Source organism: Palaemon carinicauda, chromosome 18 (assembly GCF_036898095.1).
Source record: "Palaemon carinicauda isolate YSFRI2023 chromosome 18, ASM3689809v2, whole genome shotgun sequence".
Classification (NCBI taxonomy): Eukaryota; Metazoa; Arthropoda; class Malacostraca; order Decapoda; family Palaemonidae; genus Palaemon; species Palaemon carinicauda.
In genome coordinates, this window is record NC_090742.1 from 129,194,194 (window position 1) to 129,202,337 (window position 8,144).

An 8,144-nucleotide genomic window follows, 5' to 3' on the forward strand; every position below is an offset into this window, starting at 1 on the left:
AATCCATGCAAACGTATGAGAAAAAAAAATATATGCACATACAAACGCAAGAGGTTCGTTGAGCTTTATAATTTGTGTTTCGAGTTAGTATACACTGTTAAAAAGAACCGTAATTTTAATCGGAAATTCTTTATAAAAATTCACTGTTCTCGGGCGTATTTCAGTCAAATAAAGGCGACCGTAATTTTTACCCTACTTTGTTAATATCTTTTACGGGTTGGTGACCATAATATCACTACGTCAATATATCCGTTTTTAAAACGGTAGATGCTTGGCACGTTTATTCCAGGATTTTTACCGTTTTTATGGCAAATTTTTAACAGTGTAGGCAAACGTTAGTGAACGTCCACATAAGCAAAAGACGATCAAAATTGTTGAGTATGTTCAAATATTAAGTCTATACGTTACTCTCACGCTAGGGATACGATAGTCATATAAAGAATAGGCTGGAAGTACGCTAATGGTAAGGGTACATTACTGTATGTTTCTCATTCTGTATAACAACTCTTGTTAACGGCGTTTTTTGATGTTATAAATTAGTATTTTCGCCCAATAGATTATTCTATCATCATTGTTATTTAAAAATGCATTTTGCTCGAATGATATGATGACTTACATTCACAATAAAATACAAGATTTTTTAATTAACAATTTGAGTTTTTTAGGAAAGAATTAAAGTCTTACCAGGAATTGATATTGATATATGTATCAAAATTTTTTCACACTTGATGCATGATTATTAAAATACATTTGACTACCATTCTCTGATTACCGGTTTTGTTGAAAATGGGTAATTATATTTAAAAAGAAAATCTTATCGTAATTTTGTTAAAAATGATGTATTTCATGCCTATTTTAACGATGTCTAAGAATGCTGATTTACTAGATATTCAAAAGGTAATTTAATTTTCATTGAGGGGCTTAATAGTTGATTTTATTAGCGAAAGAACGATGATCTCTTAGATGTTATGCATTTATCAATATATTATACAATCCCCATTTTCTGTAATATATTAATGTTAAAATTTGGTACCTCATCGGCAGTCCTCCTTGACATCTGAAGCAGATGCAATTATGGAATTCAATTTGCTACTCCATCCACTGGACCAAAGTGGTATTCAGTATCATCATATCACGAATGACCAAGATCTGTTCATTGCAGGAAACCCTTCGGGACATTTCCTTTCAATCCCTTATTGACTCTTCCTCTCGTGCTGGAACAAATACCCGAGAAGTCAGTGCCCTATCAATTCTCTTTGACAGAAAGGAAAATACCTTATATCATTACCTTCCCTTACAACCTCGTAATATCAGCCTCTTTTCCTTATTTATAATATCCCCCTCCCCTCAACCCTGACTGCTCTAATATGTAGTTTGCCTCCGATAGGGGAATAATTGTGCTCCTATTTCATGGGAGAATGTTCAACTATTACAGTAAAAATATTATGTGTTTGTTTAATTAAAACATTTTCATTGTTATTTGACTGGTATTATATATTCAGGAAGGATGGCTATCCAATAAGCAATAACCAAAGATAAAAATCAAGTTTAAATAAGTATATAACTGAAATAGTCCCGTTTGAGTGGTAATGTTTATATTATTGAAATGATGCTAAACATTACAAAAAAATTTGGATTTTACTATACTACTGACTTCTTGTAAACTATCCTTATATATGTAACAGCAAAAAAAAAAAAAATAAAAAAAACGAATATATACTCATATTCAATAATAATTTACGCAAACAATAAAATTATGCACTAAATTAGAAGGATTAGACATAAATAAAGAATTACAATACACCGAAAAAAAATTATTTATCTTCTTTCTTAATAACAATCAACACCGATTTTTGAATTAATCGGGATCATTATCAAATACTCTTCAGTGAGACAAAAATAACTATGTTGAAAGCCTATATAAAAAAAATGAATACTTTTAGAAATACATCTGAAATTTAAGTCTTTATATTTGCTTTTATATATTGCTGTCACCAAGACGTTCTTTATATCAACATATGAAATTAACTCGCCATTGTGCATTCACATCCGGTTAAATATAATCCTTCCTTGTTCATATTGAACTGGACCTCAGACATCACTCCAGAAATAAGCTTAAAGAAACATGAAACAAATCGGTGAGAATGATTACAATTTCCGTGACCAAATTTCTCAGAATTGATTAACTGAAATGTCTTAATTACAGAATTTTATTTCTAAAAAAAGATTCAGTATGAATTTTAAATATATCTGAATTACGGTAAAAATGACCGGAGAGAGAGAGAGAGAGAGAGAGAGAGAGAGAGAGAGAGAGAGAGAGAGAGAGAGAGAGAGAGAGAGAGAGAGAGAGAGAGAGAGAGAGAGAGAGAGAGAGTCATAGCTCTAATAACAACACACAAAGAAGGAATTTGATACACTAACAACCAAATAAAAAATAATGAAAACTACATGACAGATGTTTATAGAAATGCATACTCTGAAATTTATGTATATCTATATTATAAAAAGTGGCATTACTGTTATTAAAAGTATCAATAAGTGTTGAAATATTACAAAAGGCTTACGATTTTAAAGTCAACCTTGTGGTAAATGACAGGTCATTGTGCTAATTGCACAATGTTGTAAAGACTAAACGAACATGCACGTGATATTAATATTATCGTCATTGCGCACCCCACCCCCCCCCTAGACCCCCATCACCTCCAAAACATCCCTCTACAAGTCATAAGGGGAGTCAGATTTATCATGGACTTTGTTTATACCAATGAAAATATGAAACCATTATTCAAACTATTCAAAATCATATAATACGAGGAAATGTATAAAGAGAAGAAAAAATATAATTAGAGGAAAGTTTTGAAAATAATCTATAGTAATATGTAGTATGTAAAACCTGATATATAGTGTACCAACCGTGTGTCACACGATCGTACATAGTTCATTTTGTGTATATATTATGCTTTTATTTCCGCTCTTCCCTCGCACTAAAAAGAACCAGAATAAACTTGTCTGCTTTTCTCCTCTGTAACAGTGTCTGTTTTTTAACATGAAATTTCTTGTTGATTTGAGCTTTTGTATATAATGGAGAGATTTCTATAATAAACTCACTCAGTTGCTTTCATACTGTCTTTGAGTCACAACCTTCTCTCGGCCCGTCACATTGGTGACCCCGGAAGTCGACTCGCTCCCACTGCCTTCCAACGCCCCCCCCCCTCCCCTCGCTCTCTATCGTTGGTACTATGGCGGATTCTACGGAAGTTGCCGCTGTGGCTGCCCCATTGAAATTTTTTTCATTCGCCAGCGGACAGTTGTTTGATTGGTTCCAGCGCGCAGAAGTCCAGTTTCGTATCAGGCGTGTGACTCGCTCAACCACCAAAGCAGATTATGTATGTGTATAAAAATATATGTATATATATATATATATATATATATATATATATATATATATATATATATATATATATATATATACATAGGTATATATATATATATATATACCTATGTATATATATATATATATATATATATATATATATATATATATATATATATATATATAAATATATATATATATATATATATATACATATACATATTTATACTGTATATATAAATATGTGTCTATATAAACATAAATATGTATGTATGTATATATATATATATATATATATATATATATATATATATATATATATATATATATATATATATATATATATATATATATATGTATATATATATATATATATATATATATATATATATATATCATGGTCTGGGTTATAGCTAGAAGAGAGAGACGGGGTGGGATGGTTAGAGTCTGTGTGTGCATGTGAGTGTATATCTATCTAAATATTTAGACATCCTTTTTGACGGCTCTGGTACCCTAGTATATCTATGAAATATAATTCAACATAACCGCATGACCAACAAACGACCTTTTTACGACCTTAGTGCAATAGCCATATCTACAACGAGGATCAAATTAAAAACGTTCAGTGTTTTTAGCCAAGTCTTTCTGTTTGTTGCTATTTTTGGCTCTTTCATAGCCCCACTTATCTTACCTGATGTCTGGGACTCCGTATCGGAAATATTCTGATCTGAACTTTTTACTGTGACGTTTTTTCTCGGTGAGATAAGGAAGGACGGAATATAATCCTTCCTCTGAAACATGGCTGGCAAGGGTTGTCTCTTAACTGTGTTCCAATAATGTAAGTGAAAATGAGAGAAAAGAGTTTAAGATTAGTGATATTTTTTCAATAAGATAACGAAATGAGAAAATTAATGCAAATGCAAATGATTTTTCAAAACTTCCAACGAATATTTACTCAACAATATAAGAAACATAAATAAATAAAAGTACGTACAAGATCCTTCGACCATATTACTATGATTTTATGTAATCGAAACAGTACAAACACTCGATCATTTTCATGCTTTAATCATAATGCTTTAGAATTCTTGAAAATCTTAAGTAAATTGTATTATTTTATTCCATTTGTCAACTCCACTAATTTAGACAATGATAGATGAGATTGATTGATTGATTTGACGTTTACTGGTATCCTGACATCTAAGGTCATTGATGCCGAGATAGATGAGAAAACGATACTGTTTCTGGACTGCAATATTTAGGATTTTGATATTCATAAGATATATTTCATTGTAATGTCAGTCAACAAACATAATACCACATGGTGATATTTTTCAAATTAATACTTCGTATGTATACCTGTTTCGAGACATACACAAATCCTCGAAAGTAATTTATTTTCATATTAGGAAAGATAGAAAAATTACAAAGATTCCACATAATAATTGTGAAAACTTTAGAATTTCTTAAGTTTCAGTACAATAGTTTAAATTTCAATTATCTTTGAATATATATTCATGCATATGATTCACTGAGGAACAAGAGAGAGAGAGAGAGAGAGAGAGAGAGAGAGAGAGAGAGAGAGAGAGAGAGAGAGAGGAGAGAGAGAGAGAGAGAGAAGCAATATATATGCACTGCGACACACCGGCCGTTATCTATTCACTTGGCTTGATTGGACAAAGTTGAGTTTATGCGCAAATATACTTACATCGGTAAGTTCAAAGTTGTACTTAAACTTCCTGTCCAGACATTTGTTTGTATAAAATCAGCAAGAAACTTTCTGCATTTGCTTGACGATCGGTCATTTCATTAGTGGTAGGTAATACTAAATGAAAGGTTATTAATTGTCAAAGTTATTTCTGTCTCCTGGACATATATTAATAGGTAACGGCTATGTACCATTTTTTTTTTTTTTCACACTTGAAAATTTACGACAAAAACGGTATAAGTCGTGGGTATGTTGCCAGCCATTTTACCATTTTATAGACGGATATATTGACGTTAAGGAGTAATATTACGGTCACCAACAAGTAAAATATAATAACAAACAAGGGTATAAATAACGGTAGCCTGTATTTACTGGAATACTATTAAGAACATTATATCTTTAAGGAGAATTTCCGATTAAAATTCGTTCTCTAACAGTACATCTAATGATTACCTACGGTGTGTTCATTAAAAGAAAAAAAGTGAAAAGGTAAAATTTTAAGTTTGCCATTGTATGTTATGGCAGTAATATATCGAGAGAAGCCACAAATAAGACAGATATTGCATGTTCATTACTCCCTCAGGATCTGACAGTAATTCAGAATGAATTAGGTAAGACGGTTAATTTATAATGAAAATGTAGACTATTGTTCAAATCCTTTTTAGAACATCATTTGTTATGATTTTTTTTTTCATAACCAAAGGATGTAATTTTCAGAAAAATCCTATTCTCCAGTATTCTCATGAATAATTAAAAGTCAATGTTCTACTTCAGTCGTGTAGAATTAATGAATACATGGAAGTCGACGGTTATGATTTTGCAAATAATAAAACAAGTCATCTGGAGAGAGATGTTATTATGACATGTAAGTTTAATATAGAAAAAAGTCTCAAGAGAAAATCTTGACTTGGTAAATTGGATAGGGTTTTACCTAACACAATTAAGGTGTCTTAAAAACTTTATTTAGCTAATAAGCAAAAGAAAATATTTATTATAAATTAGTACGAATACAAAAAAGGAAAAACACTATTCATAGTCGATTCTTCTAATGGTTTACAGCAGCAATGGATCAATATACTGTAGAATAAATTTAATTGTAATATTTTGCTTTTAAAGTATGCATAAACAGATTTATGCCTTTGCATATTCGATGTAAATATCTGGAAGGTTATGCGTCAAACAACATCTCTTAAATGTATGCATTACTAATTCCTTTAACATTTTCTCCTCTCATAAAACAAATATCTAACACGTCAGAATCAAAGCCAGGTAAACATGTTCAAAGAAGTTGTTCTGTGTCCTCAGGGGAAAATTCTTCTTTTCGTATTACAATATTTGAGGATTCTATTGAGCTAAGTCTGAGAATATCCATAATGTTTACTAAACAACAATGATTTTGATTTAACCTTAGGGAAATATTATGTTCAAAGAGGCTTTAAATTTCCAGGACTGGAAAGCTGAACTAGTCAATTTGGCTTCAAAAAAACAGGAATGAAGGAGATCAAGTTTCTCATTATTCTGTTTACTGTATTCAAAGATTTTGGTTTACAGCCCCACTGGATGGCACCGCTGCTATGAAACTCAGCATGGGGTTAAGTATCTGGTAAATTATTATTTAGTGTACAGTTCAATGTACCAGATGCTACCTTGCCTATGTATGCATTAACAATCTTGAAGATCTTATTTTTTTTTTATAAAAAACTCACAAGTAACCTTTTAAAAAAGGTATTTGATATAAACATAAAGCTAATACCATTGAAGGAATAACGGAATAACTTGAACTCATATTTTGAATAAAACTTCATGAATGCAGGTAACTTAGAAACATGAAATTATTGGATTGAAGTTGAGGAAAATATATCAAGTTATAATCCGGACTTGGATGGCAATAAATCATTCCTAAAGAAGAAAATAAAAAAAAAAAAACCTGATTAGACGCGAGCATTCTTTAATATTTTTAGGAAAAAGACAGTAGTGGAAACATATGTATTCTTTAGTTGATGAATAATTTCAGTCGTTCTACTTACTTCATTAAAGCCTGGGTTAATTTAGATATTAGTTATTATGCTAATAAGTGTGTTTTTTTTCTTATTCTATACAGTCAAATTGAAAATATATTTGCACATTCCAAAAAATTATAAGCAATGGCTTTTTGCTTTTGTAATTACCTCACAGTATTTTTCATGATTATAAAATACAATGACTAATATGGATATAGTAGTAATTTTTCTCCGCAATTGAGTAGAATGGATGTCGGGAAAGTCAGATGATTACTGACCTTTCTGACTTTAAGAATCACTGAAGCAAAGACATTTCCTCCATTATCATGCCATCTATCATCTCTTACTAGAAGCTAATCCGAAGACACTTATTTGTATGAGACTGATTCCTTCACTGAAGATGATAGTCTATTTCACTATATTTTATAGACACGTTGAACAAATGGAGCTTGAGGCTTTATACAGGGAAGTTATAGTACACCAGGCATGTTTATGACTTTATGTATAGTTTGAGAAAAAGAAGGTGTAATTATGTGATTTCCTAATCAGTAAATAGAGGTAACAGAAGGCAAATGAATACAGCACTTTTACAAAAATAAAACAATCAAGGGAATATTATGAATGATGTTCGTCATGAAATAAACACATATATGAGGATTTTTTTTTCCACAATTATTATAGAGACTCTACCATCTCTGTGTACAATGTATGAATCTTATTTTTATTTAATTAACCAAAATTTTGACTTAGTTCATCATACCTTTGGTAATTCTTAATTTTCATCCGCTTATACTGGCTTTTTCCTTCCCGGTTTTGAATATCTTCATTTGTTGATTTATCTCTCTGTTATCACTTTTCCCTTACCTTATTTACTTTCATTCATAATATTCGCTACTAGAAACCAGCAACAATCATTACTTTCTAGTTTCCACATTCAGTATATAATACTGGACATTTTCTTCCACATTTTATTTACTCGAATTTTATTTTATCCTTCATGCATAGCTTTCCTAAATCCTTCCTTTGTCTTTGTAACGATATTTATTTATTATCAGACAATAAG